The sequence below is a fragment of the Silene latifolia genome, chromosome Y, assembly GCF_048544455.1.
Source record: "Silene latifolia isolate original U9 population chromosome Y, ASM4854445v1, whole genome shotgun sequence".
Classification (NCBI taxonomy): domain Eukaryota; kingdom Viridiplantae; phylum Streptophyta; class Magnoliopsida; order Caryophyllales; family Caryophyllaceae; genus Silene; species Silene latifolia.
The window spans coordinates 170,630,429-170,644,211 of NC_133538.1; the positions used below are offsets into that span (position 1 = coordinate 170,630,429).

Consider the following 13,783-nt stretch of genomic DNA (forward strand, 5'->3'; position numbering starts at 1 on the left):
CAGAAATAGTAGGTGACAATGGAACCCAGTTTGTGGGGAAAATGAACCAAGAATTTTGCCAAGAATGGAATATCAGCCTGGTAACATCCACCCCTGGATATCCAAAAGCTAACGGCCAGGCTGAATCCAGTAACAAGGTCGTCATAAGCTGACTAAAGAAGAAACTAAAAAGTAGACGAGGCAGATGGGCTGAAGAACTTTCATTAGTACTATGGGCAGACATGACAACTCCAAAGACATCAACAGGCCAAACACCTTATTCTTTGGTGTATGGCTGTGAAGCTGTCATTCCTGTAGAAGTCATGGTACCAACTTCAAGATATAGCCTGAACAATGTTGAAGCAAATAGAGAACTAATGCAAGATAACCTGGTCCTGACAGAAGAGCTAAGAGACGCTGCCAAAATCAGGATGGCATCATACCAACAAGCAGTAGCCAGGACTTGCAATAAAAATGTCAGAATTAGAGTCTTCAGGGAAGGAGACCTCGTCCTACGAAAAGTTTTTCCAAACAAAAAAGAGAAATCAGCAGGCAAGCTTGCCCCCACATGGGAAGGCCCCTACTTAATTGATTCAATCGTTGGACAAGGAGCATACAGGCTCCAAACATTAGAAGGAGAAATGATCCCAAGATCTTGGAATGTAACTCATTTGAAATTATTCCATGTATAAAACCGATATCAGGCCATAATCAGGTACAAAATCATATCTTTACTATGAGTACTTCAACCTGATGTGCTATCTGAAAAATTACGTGTTTTATATGCTCTATATGCAATCCATGTTTATATATTTAACTAACTCAACTTCTCTTATTTTTTGAATCCTGAACAATTATACATGATAAATGTTTATATGCATAAATATTCAGAATTGAGGGCTATCTACTATATGTCGAAATCTGAAACAAAACATTGCACTTAATTGTGCCTAACGAGTTGGTAACCATCACCGGATACGGTAAATGTCAGGACTAATTAGGTATAAAATAGTTGCCTGACCTGACTAGGTTTACTGCACATGTTTACAAATGGCTGGACGCAGCAAGTCGGTGGAAGGGTGTGCCATCCCAACCATTAGTCTAAAAAGCCCTCCTGTCAGGCCGAGTACCAAGCCTTCAAGTCAGGCAGGGGACAAAAGCCCTCCTGTCAGGCCGGTTTTCCCACCCCTTCAACCACTATGGCCAAAACCATACTTGGTTGAATTACTCACGACAGTTCAAATGACTAAACAAGTTCAATGAATCTCACAGGTTAACAAAATAGAAATTTTGACAGGTCCACAGGATTGGAAAAACAAAGTTCACAGGTTCAAAGAAATTCAAAAGCAAACTGAATGTCAAGGAAATAAGCAAAATCAGCCAAGGAAGGCCATTACGATCATATTAATAAAGCTCTTACCCCTGAGGCAAAGGCACCAAAATATTCATAAAGGCCAAGGATAGCCTCCCTGACCGGAACAGAGACAAAAAAAATAAAATTGTTTGTCCAGGGACATCCCCCCTGGATAGGCCAAATACCAACAAAGAAAAAATCAAACTACTACTTCTCCTTAGAAACAGCATCAGCACTCCCACTTAGCCTGATCAACCTCACCATCAACATCCTGCTCCCCTGGAGAATCGACCTCCTGTTCATTTCCGATATTATGCAGGTCAGGATACTTTGAAACAGCTAAAGCCATCTCAGCTTTAGGGTTCCAATTTGCCCTGGCCTCAACAGGCTCCGACATAGCAGCTACCTTCCCCTTAATATAAAAATAAAGGGAGGCATTATATTATCAAGCTTAAACTCCAAATTATCCCTCTCCAGGGTGAGCTCTTCATTCCTGTCCAACGCCTCCTGCAAGAGCTGTTTATTCGAATCTGCCTCAGCCTTAGCAGCATCCTTCTCAGCCTGCGCCCTCGCCAAGTCAGCAGCTTTAGTAGCCAGGTCAGCCCGTGCAAAGTCCAGTTCAGACTTCAACTTATCATAATCTGATCTTATCAGGTCAATCCTAGCTACCAGAGAAGTAGCCTGATAAGCATTGTCACTACTACAGAATTCATCAAGGACATCAGTGGATGGACATCGGATTTTTGAAAAAACAGACGTAATAAGTTTGCACATCGAATTTTTATAAAAGTCTGATGTAATTATATTATATGGACATCGGTTGTTATTTTCAACCCATGTCCATTATAATGGAAATCGGATTAAATTACAACCCATGTCCATATAACCCTCAATTTGGGCGCAAAATGAAAACAATTCCCCCGCCCCAAATTATTTTCACTAGCATACTGAGTCAATCTATTATACTTACTCCATATCATTTTTTTTTAGACAAACCCAAACCCAAACCCTTAGCTTACTCGATCATCCCTTTCTTCTCTATCTCATCGTTCATCACTTAGCTTCTTCACTTCAAAACCCGATCAAAAACCCAAAATCCTAGCTGCTGCTGCTGCTTCACTACTACAAAGAAAGGAATAAGTAACGCGTAATAGAGAACGGCCCAGTTGGATAACCGTTCTCTAGAAATAAAGAGAACGCTTTTCTTAGATAAGCGTTATGTAAAAGAAAGAATAGAGAACGCCTTTTATATTAACAGTTATCTACATTTATTAAAAAAAAAAAAAAAAAAATCGGAAACCCATCTGACTTTTCCTTTATTCTTTATAATAATAATTTCCTAATAATAATAATAATAATAATCCTATTAATCTATTAATCTATGGAGTATAAACACCGTACTTCACTATTTAGCAAAACCAAAACAAAGATACAACCCCCCATGTTTTTTAACTGAACAAACCCCTTCAATCCTCACTCAGTAATCTCCATCACCCTCACTAATCAGTAATCTCCATCACCCTCACTAATCAGTAATCTCCATCACCCGTCTTTCGTCGACTGTCGAGAACCGCCACCAACCGCCTTAAATCGTATATCGCATCGCAACTGTGCACCATCACTTTTCGCCTCTTCATCTGGTCCGAAATTTCTAGGGTTTGCTCACATTACTCTAAAATTTTGAGGATTTATTTTTGTCAGGGTTTGAATTCCGCATATTAATCGAAAAAGTTACTTGTTTCTTTGAAAGTTGCAGGTTGGTTTTGCTAGTTTAAGGTCTTTACTTTAGTAAACCCTAGAAATTGGGGATTTTTACAATAAAGAGGAAAATTGACGGAAATGGATAGAACTAAGGTTTGTTTCTCGTTTCACATCTCTTGTATTCAATATATTCGTATTCCATGTGCTTTCCTCAGTATTTTGTATATATGCTGCAATTATTGGGCTTTTTTGTATAGATTTTATATGTCTCATTTGATTATGTTAGATATTACCTCAATATCATATTTTCGTAATTGATGAACAGGGGTCCGCCATTTTTTTCACAAAACTCAAGAGGCCTCGGATGTCACAACCAGGATCAACCAAGGTAGCGTTCTGTTTTTCTTTCATTATTTGATCGATTTTGATTCTTTGGTATTAAGGACTATGCCTTACTTGAAGCTCTTATATTGTACTATGATTTTATGAACAACAAAAATGATTATTATGCTAAACTTGATTGTTGTATGATAATGACACTAACCAAACTCAATGCCCTCCTTGATAATGGCATGTGTGTGCTTTGTGTTTGTTCAAAGTCAATTTTTTTGCTTAAAATTGTGATTTGAAACTCTACAAGCTGATGGAGGTTGATCTCAGTACTCTCTCTCAGCAGCATTACTTAAACACAAAGGATTTAATCACACGTATCACTTTTTTTCCGTATTCTCTACTCTAAATTACATTCGTTCTTATTATTAAATCTTGATATATATGTTTGTTTTACTTTAGTTAGTCCTGCTTATTAAAATAAGCCAATAGATTCGCTTGGCAAAAAGTTGTAAATTTTTTTTTGTGGGTGACAGGACTGATATGTTGTGTTATGGTATAGGGAGTACTCATTCTCCATCCTGGTTGCTGTAAGATTCTCATTTTGAGTGATAATCGTGATTTGTATTTCTGTTTTTGTAGCTGAATTATTTGAGAATTTGTTCATTTACATTTTAGTTGCGTTTGTATTACACGATTAACATTTATCATTTCGAGATGTGCGTAATTGGAGGTTAATGATGGGATTAATGCTCATCGAAGTTCTTGAAATGAGATTATCAAGTACACATGCTGCCTCACACTTTTCTAATATTTTCAAAGGATTGATTCTGATTTTCTCTACAATTCTAAACCCTAATTTTCAGAGTTTGATTTATCATGGTTAAGTACTCATCGTGATTCGGGATTTTCACCATACCGCTCATTGTAATTGTATCTTTTTCTCACTGGAGCCACTCACTAGAATTGTATCTTACGCTCACCACGACCTCGCTGATTTTAATTTTCTCATTTAAGTATGAATATTTATGTCATATTTTTACAGGTGATTGCTGCATCGGGACCTGTTAAGCATGAGGACTGAACTTGTGCACCAAGTGAAGAAGGTTTTCACTAAGCTGTTTGGTATGTTTTTCACAGCTAGCAATCACATATTCACATCTCTCGATTAGTGATGGTTGCCTTTAGGTAGATTCTTATCTTCCTATTACTCTAATTTTCTTAACAATCTCTACTGATAATTATTTCTCAATTATCTCTAAAATTGTTGATTATCCTTAAACTTGGTGATTAGTGGAACATCTTAGTTGTTGGGTATAACAGTGAGCTTATATTCTGATCAATTTTATTGTATTGTTATAAGCTTACAACATGACATCTCCAAAAATATTCATGTACTTCTGAAAATTTCTTATAGTTCCTTTGAGTTATGATCAATTTTGTCTATTCTTACCAGACATCTCTTAATTCAGTCTGCTATCATTTTCTGTTTGTAAATTTGCATATGACAGATTATAGAAGGGACTGAAGATAGCACAAGTATCAAACTATAATGAGCCAGTAAGTTTTTACTTTTTGTTTCATACCAAACAATGATTCTCTTATAAGACGGTTGTATAGTGTTCAACAACCAATTAATACCTTAATAGTTATCTGAATACTTTGCTTTGGGTATAGGCTAGAGTTTCTAGTTGCATAATATACGTAATAGTTCATCGTATTTGAATTAGTAATTTGAATTTGTGTATAAGCAGATGAGCCGCTGTATTAATTATTTTGGCACCTGCTGCTGCTTGAATTTTGCCATTTAGTTTTTTAATAATCATTCAGAAAGTTTCGAAACTTGACTATTAGATTATCAAACTTATCATTCTAATGTTTTGTTGAATTGGGTCTCTTTTGATGTGGTTGTATGAGCAGATTAGTTTGTAGTTGTGTGAATGTATGGTCTGTGAAAGAATGTATGTGAATGTATGCTCAAATTGGGGGTTTCTATGGCCTGTGATTAGCATGTGTGAATGTGTAGTGAATGTATGGTCTGTGATTAGCATGTTTGAAAATCTGCTTACTATTTTCAGTCAATACGATGTAGCATAAAAAGCATGTAAATAAACAAAGTAAGGAGTAAAAGTAAGGTAGAATGTTAATTAAGGAGTAGAGAGTTAAGTAATTAGGTGAAGTGATGAACTCTGAAAATGGCAACTATTATTGGCTGACAATCATTTATTTGAAACCATGTTTATATTTAGATCGGTAAGAGTATACGGCTACAATGGTGGGGAAAGAATGCGTTCTCAAGCACCGCAATGGCTGCAACATAATGTAAGTTGTTGCTTATTATGACGACAAATTCAATGTCTGATCATCAATCACTTTTAATTGACAAAGTCATGTTATTGGTTTAATTCTTGTCGAGTTGTTGTTTTAGTGTGCTCGTCAACAAGGTGTTGTAGAATGCGGGTACTACGTCATGAGGTACATGCTGGAAATCGTCACGCGTTCTAATCCAACAAAAGCTATCAATGAGGTCAGTTTCGACATTATAGCAAAACTCGGTATTTTTTCAAGTAATTATCCTACTTTGACCTGCTGCCTATACGCATTGTGGGAGAACCTGCCGCCAATTCAATGAGCTAGTTCTTCGCACCCTCTTCCCTTAATTATTAGCTTATATGAAGTCGCCCTTGTGAGGCCATGTCCGATGCCCCATTGTCATTAATATGCATTACAGGTTTTTCAAGACACCACGCCATATTCACAAGAAGAATTAGATGAGGTTCGGGACTTGTGGGCGAACTAATTTCTCAATATCTAGCCGTAGATAGCTAGCTAGCGTAGTAATGTATTAGGTAGTTGCATTTTGAAAAACTGATTACATGATCTGCAAGACCATATGTTATGTTGGCTGGGATTTGTTATGCCCTTTGTTGTTGTTCGTTAGTTGTTGAATTCGGATGACGGAGACGGTTGCGTTGTATGTTGATTGGGATCGGTTTTTATTAATTGAAATCGATCATTTTGGTTGAATGGCAGTTGGCATGTTTTGTATTAATGTTTTGGCATTCAAATTGGTGTAATGCAATATGAATTGGCCTGCTCTTTTCAAATTTAAAAAAAAAAACAATATAAAGGACAGCGGATTTATAAAAGTTCGATGTAATTCTAGCTTCAAAGGACATGGGCTTTCAATAAAAATTTGATGTATATTACACATATGGACATCGGATTAATGTTAAAATCTGATGTTCATTACTCATATGGACATCGGATATATTTAAAAATCCGATGTGCATATATTAATGGACATCGGTTTAAAGTCCCATGTCCATTACACCCCATATGGAAGGGACTGAACTCTACATCGACCTATAATCCGATGTCCATGTGTCTAGAAGTCCGATGTCCTTCATGATTTCTGTAGTAGTGTGTGGAGACAAGTCGCGACACCCTGACCAAAAGCAAAATGAATAATATGAATATTATGCCATAATAATAAAAACATCCAAACAAAATACACATATTACGAAATACACATAATAATAAAAATAGCGAACCTCCCTCACAGCAGCCACGACACTTGCCAAAAGGCTGACAAAGTGGTCCACTGAAGCAACTGCCTGGGTAGCAGTCTTGACAAGATCAAGTGTGAGCACGACATCTGACTTGGAAGCAGCATAATCCCTAATCTTCACCTTGGCAGCCTCCGCATTATCTACACTGGCTCTCACCTCCTTGACTGGGGCAGATATATCAACATTTTCAATTTTCCTCTTAAAGAATTTCGCTGAACTTGTTTCAAAGAGAGGCAAGGCAGGAGCGGTAGAAACCTTGGAAGCATCAGGCAATTCAGTTAAATCAATAACATGCCCAGCATCTCCGCTTCCCTGGGAGCCTTCCTCCTTGATCTTAGCTAACCTGGCTGAGAGGTCAGCCATACCAAATCTGGCAAGGTGAGTTGATGACCTGGTGGCTATAACACGAAACACTACATTAGCAATATAAACTAAATATCACAGAAGAGCCAAAATAGGGAGAAAGGAGAAAACGAAATAGACTTACTGCCCGAAGTAGAAGCACTAACAGCCTTTGAATGTTTAGCCACCCTGGCAGTACCATCAGCCTTCAAGCAGCGAGGAAGATGGCCAGCCCTGCAACAGAGAGGCCAAGACCTCTCCAAAAGAGGAATAGCAAGGAAATCATAAATGTTTGCAGTAGGGTACTCAGTTTCAGTAACCCAGTCATCAACTGCACACACAAGAGGTATGATTCAATATAATTTTATTTTTTTACTAACGAATAAAACATGCAGCATAAGAGAATAGTTAAAATACTCACCGGCAACACAAGCTTCATAGTTCAAATATGCCAGATCAGGACCCACATAATTGGTCCTGATAAACATGTACCCAGAAGCCCAATTATTATCATGGCCGCTGTTTAGATTGCTAAGAAGGGGAGTAGTGGAAGGCCTGCCCTTAAAGCTTATACGGCCATGACTGTTTGTCTTGACAACATAACAGGTCTTTAGGTCATCAAGGGAAAACTAAATATTGTGCTTTTTGCAGAGATACTCAATAGAGCAGACCACTTTCCATACCATAGGCATCAACTGATAAGAAGGGACACCGATTTCTTTAATAACCTCCACCATGAGAGGAGAGAAAGGAAGCTTGCAACCTGCCCTAAAGGCCCAGTCGTGAATACAGAACTAAGGACATGCCCAGTCAGCCCTGATAGGAGAATCTTCAGGGATCCAAACTTCGGAATCATCAGGAATGATTCCCTTATTTTTCAACACCTTTTCAAATTCAGGTTTCAGGCGGTTGAGAAAGACTGATCATCTTTCAATGCTTTTGTGGTTTTGAATTGGAAATCACCATGGGAAATTGAAATCATCTCAAGAGGAGAATCATTCGTTTTACCAACCACAGAAGGTTGAACAGCAGAAGATGAAGGAATGTTTTCAGAAGTGGTTTCTTCATGGTTTTGAGCAGATGGAGTTCCAGGAGGCATCACCCTGGTAGATTTCTTTTTTGCGGCAATTGTTGAGGGATTATTAAAAATTAGACGAAGATTAAAAACTGGGAATTAAGGAAGTTGAAGAAGAAAATTATTAGAAGAAGGCAAAGCAGATTTTTTGATGAAGATTAACTTAATGAAGTAAGGGGGTATTGGGTGAAACTAGGGTTTCTACCGCAATTTGGATGGATAATCATTGATGAAGTATCAGTAAATACAACACGCGTCACAAACTGAACAAACTAGCCGTTACAGGAACTGACTAGCCACAATTTAACCGTTGAACAGTTTTCCAAAGATTTAAGTTATCTCCTTATTTTTTGTCCTGACACATCGAAAATAAGGAGATAAGGGGCAATTGTTGAGCCTGGAAATCCGCAGATATCCCTGATCAATATCTTGCCTTGGACTAACTGACAGGGTGTCAGGATGTCAAGGTGTCAGGACACCTGAAGATAGGCGCCAGGCCATGAAGAGGACAACGGTCAAAATATCAGGACGATATCAGACCAAGAGATCAGATTATAAGAAGCTTACGCGCACATCATTAAATGGGAAGATTCAGCAATTAAAGCAGTAATTAAGGATGTAATAATGGATATTATTACGGGTAATTAATACGGAATATTTATCATTTATGAAGAGATTTACCAGCCGTTCAGCAGATGATTATATAAGAAGCATTTGGAAATCATTTGAGGGAGAGATATACAAGACAAAATCTAGCATACAATATTCTTACACAACTTTTAAGATAATTACGTCCCATTGTGCTAAATACTCAATATAATAGTGAAATCCTCTCCTGGCTTGGTGCCCGTGGTTTTTTCCCATTTAAGGGTTTTCCACGTACAAAATTCTTTGTCTTATTATTGTTCTTTCTATTATACTTTCACTTTTGCGTTTCACCCTGCCGACCTGATTTACAGACTAACTAGAGCTAGTTAACCCTACCAAAATCTTCCTTGACCTGATTTCGCCCTACGCAAAATCTACCCAAAACCCCTGGCCTCGTCTTTGTTCCCTCCCACGGATTCCTCGATCACACAACTTTCTTTGAAGCTAGGCATGGATCGAACATCCACAACAAGTTTTGTGTTTGAAGCATCCAATATCGTAGAGCTTAGGAAAAGGGGTGCTAGTAAAGATGTTTCTCGGCCTACGCGAGTTGAGGTCGTGTCGTCCCTTCTATGGAAATGTGCCACCAAGGTAAACACACCAATTTATTAAACTATAAGATAATACTATATATAATCACAATAATACATTACAAACTAACGATATACGGATGATATCTATTGTACCTAACTAACAAAATCTTTGCTCGTCTCCGAACAAGCATCAAGAGCAAATTCATGGGAGAAGCCACTTTCAGTGATGTCCCAGTCTATGAATATTCGTAAGAGAACCTCACTGTTGTGTGGAAGCGTGAATATCCTGTGTTGGGCCTCTACTGCATCTGTGTCCACAACCCATAATAGTACGATATTGTCCGCTTTGGGCCAAGCCCTCATGGATTTATTCTTCGGTTCCTTCCCAAAAGGCCTCGTACTATTATAATTTGTGAACCCTTATAAAGATGATCTTTCATCTTTATTATACCAATGTGGGACATGGGTTTGCACCCTAATAATCCTCCCCTCAAATCAAGGACCATCATCTTGACTATGACCTTGACCTTCATGGAGAACTCTACTCCCATAACCTACAACCCCAACTTTTAGACACTCGCATCACCAAAAATTGATAACCTCCCCTTAAACGACACACCATGTGTCTCACGGGGCTTGTGCTATACTTATCTACTAAACTCCTCTGCATCCAATATACCCTGGACTGGGTCCGAATCCACTGCCTCAGCGCGACACACCGGACCGCCTTTGGACTTACTATGGACCGCTTTTGTTGCCTCCATTAAGCCTCAGTCCACCTAGCCGGGTCATTGACGATCTTCTCTTGGACGGTCTGTCGTCTTACGACGGTGAGACCAATATCGGTTCTTGCGAACATTTTAGCTTTCCCTCGAGCTATAGAAGTTTCACGCCTTATAGTGTACGTCCACCTTCAAGTCTTGGCCTGATGAATATATGTTGTCTAGAACCTTGGGTTCTGATACCACATGTTGTTTGGAAGCTTGAATATCTCGTGTTGGGCCTCTGCTGCGCCGTTGTCCACTATCCATAATAGTACGATATTGTCAACTTTGGGCCAAGCTCTCACGTATTTACCACGGTGAGACCAATGTCGCTTCTCTGAACATTTTAGCTCTCCCTCGAGCTATAAAAGTTTCACGCCTTATAGTGTACGTCCACCTTCAAGTTTTGGCCTGATGAATCTATGTTGTCTAGCCGAAGTCGAACCTTGGACTCTGATACCACTTGTGCGCAAGCATGAATATCTTGTGTTAGGCCTCTACTGCGCCGGTGTCCACTATTCATAATAGTACGATATTGTTCGCTTTGATCCAAGCCCTCACGGATTTACTCTTGGGCTCCTTCTCAAAAGGCCTCGTACTATTATATTTTGTGAACCCTTATAAAGATGATCTTTTGTCTTTATTCTAACAATGTGGGACATGGGTTTGCACCCTAACACTCACCGCCATTGCCAACCACTATCATTGGTAACCTTATTGGTTACTACATTTCTAAGATGGAAGACAACATATCTATGTGTGATTTGGTAGGAAAGTAAAGGCATGGGAAAACAGAGGCCATCGACAACAACGCTAAGAAACTACAAGGAATGGATGCATATTCACTGATACGCGAACTATTCAAAGAGGCTGGAACCTTGCTAAGAAGGGATGATGTTGATTTCTTTAAGTGCCTTAACACATGTGGAGATGGATTGTACAATGCCGATTTTGGATGGGGGAAGCCAATTTAGCAGAGTTTGGTTAGTTTGGGGTATAAGAACACATTTGCATTGAGTCAAACAAGGGATGGGAGTGGAATTGAGGCTTGGGTGCCTTTGAGTGAAGTCTGAAGATGATATGCCCATTTTTGAACGTGATCTAGAACTCCTTTCGTTTGCTTCCTCAAACCCAAGTGTTGTAGAAATGAATAAAGAGGCACAAGTTTTCAGAGGTTCTGGCCAACGAGATGATGTTCTTAACTTGGTGATCGGACCAAAATACACGACAAATAATAAATTAAAATGGTATTACAGAGTAGGATTTGAATCAAAATCAGGGTGATTGTTTCGAGTTTTGACTTAAAATGATTGTATTGAGTTTCGACTCAAAATGATCGTATCCAGCTTCGACTCAATATGATTATGATTATGATTGTATCATTTTCCGCCTCACATGGTTGTTTCCGTAAAGAATAAGTATTTTGTTTATATTAACAATGATAGAGTACAAACCTATTTATTCTAATTACATAGAGATGTATACAATAGATCTTAGTCAATAACACAGTAACAAATCCCTTGATTAAATGAGCTAACGAAAAGGCTACACATACACATATAGAATTTTCATACACAAACCAATAGCAAGTTGACACTGGCAAACCATAGTTAGTTAGGTTTGATTAATTTAGGGTTAGGCTAGTCATTCTGCAAATATAGTTAATTCATTAACTAGCCTAACTTACATCATTTATGGTTAGTTTATATATATATATATATATATATATATATATATATATATATATATATATATATATATATATATATATATATATATATATATATATATATATATATATATATATATATATATATATATAGAAGGGTTCTTCTAAGGTCCTCCTATCATATAAGGCCCTAAGTCCTTATAAGGGCCTTTGGATGGAAGGGATGAAGGGATGAGATTACATCTCAATGGAGGGCTACAAATCTCCCTCCCTAATCTCCTTCCCTAATTGTGTATAACTCTACCTAATTGTGTACAACTCTACCACCATTCTAATCTCCCAACTCACTTCCTCATTCACTCATCCTCTCTCATTTCTCACATTCACTCTTTCTCTCTCATTTTCTTCCCACCCTCTCTAAACAAAAAAAAAAAAACCAGTTGATAAAAAAAACCCAAACTAAAACAACAAAAAAAAAACCCAAAACCACCCCTCCTCCAAACACCACACCCGACCCACCACCACCCCACCACACACCACACCCGAACCACCCACACGCGGCCGTCCCTTCCTCATTCACCAACACCACCGCACCACTACCACACACATCTGCTCGTGCCGCCACCTTCTCGCCAGATCTGAAGGTTGCTTGCCACAAACCACCACCGCCATATGCCGCCTCCCTCCTTTTCTCCTTTTTTTATGGGTCGAATTTGCAGATGGTAGCTTGCTTGCTTAGTTAATTATGTTAAAATTGTTATTGTTTGAGTGAGCTACTAAAATTGTTATACTTCGTATTTATTTGCTCTTGGTCATTTAGGAATGTTAACATTCAGGTGAGTTGTCAAAAAGTTTTAGCACTTGTGTAACATTTGTACTAGAAACCACACGTGAACGGTTCACTTATTTTAGGTTTGTTGATTTTTGTTTGGTTTTGATTTTTCAGATTTGTTTTGTTTTGTTTTGTTTGTTTTTGTTGGTTATTAATTTTTTGGTTTTGGTTCTTTGTTTTGTTACTTCCTTCCTTCCTCCGCCAGTACTGCGTTTTTCTTTTCTTTTTTTTTCTTTTTTTTTGTTTTATTTTTGTTCTTTGTTCTTTGTTTTGTTTTTGTTTTGGTTTTTTGTTTTTATTTTTTTAATTGGTTGTTATTGTTATTTGATTTTTTGGACTAAAGTTATACATCTTGTCTATTAAAGTTATACACTGCGTGCATTAGAGTTATACACACGATATTTAAATTTGGTTTTGTTATTTGGTTTTTTATTTAGATTTTAGATTTGGTTTTTTGTGATTGTTATTTGGTTTTTTGTTTTGTTATTGTTATTATTGTTATTTGGTTTTTATTATTGTTATTCAAGTTTTTTTATTTGTTTGATTTTATGATTTGTGTTATGTTTTGATTTTATTTTTTTTATTGTTTGATTTTTTTACTATTTACGACTAAAGTTATACATTTTATGACTAAAGTTATACATTTTATGACTAAAGTTATACATTTTATGACTAAAGTTATACATTTTATGACTGAAGTTATACTCTTATGAAATAAAGTTATACAAATTTGGACTAAAATTACACAAATTTGGACTTAAGTTATACAAATAAGGACTAAAGTTATACAAATAAGGACTACAATTATACAATTTTGAACTAAAGTTATACAAATTTGGACTACAATTATACAAAAATAGACCAAAGTTATACAAAAAAAGACTAAAGTTATACAAAAATTGGACTAAAGTGATACAACAATGGACTAAAGTTATACAAAAATGATCCAAAGTTATACAACAATGGACTAAAGTTATACAAAAA

General features: G+C 37.3%; 1 long non-coding RNA gene and 1 pseudogene across 1 annotated transcript; both read left to right on the plus strand.

Annotated features, from left to right (window-relative positions):
- Positions 1-11,582, plus strand: part of LOC141629409 (limonoid 21-O-acetyltransferse-like) — a 56,202-nt pseudogene extending 44,620 nt beyond the window's left edge.
- LOC141626966 (uncharacterized) lies at positions 5,584-6,391 on the plus strand. Its single transcript, XR_012536524.1, has 3 exons — positions 5,584-5,686; positions 5,793-5,891; positions 6,096-6,391. It is a non-coding gene; the product is annotated as an uncharacterized LOC141626966 (long non-coding RNA).
- Positions 11,583-13,783: the final 2,201 nt, after the last annotated feature.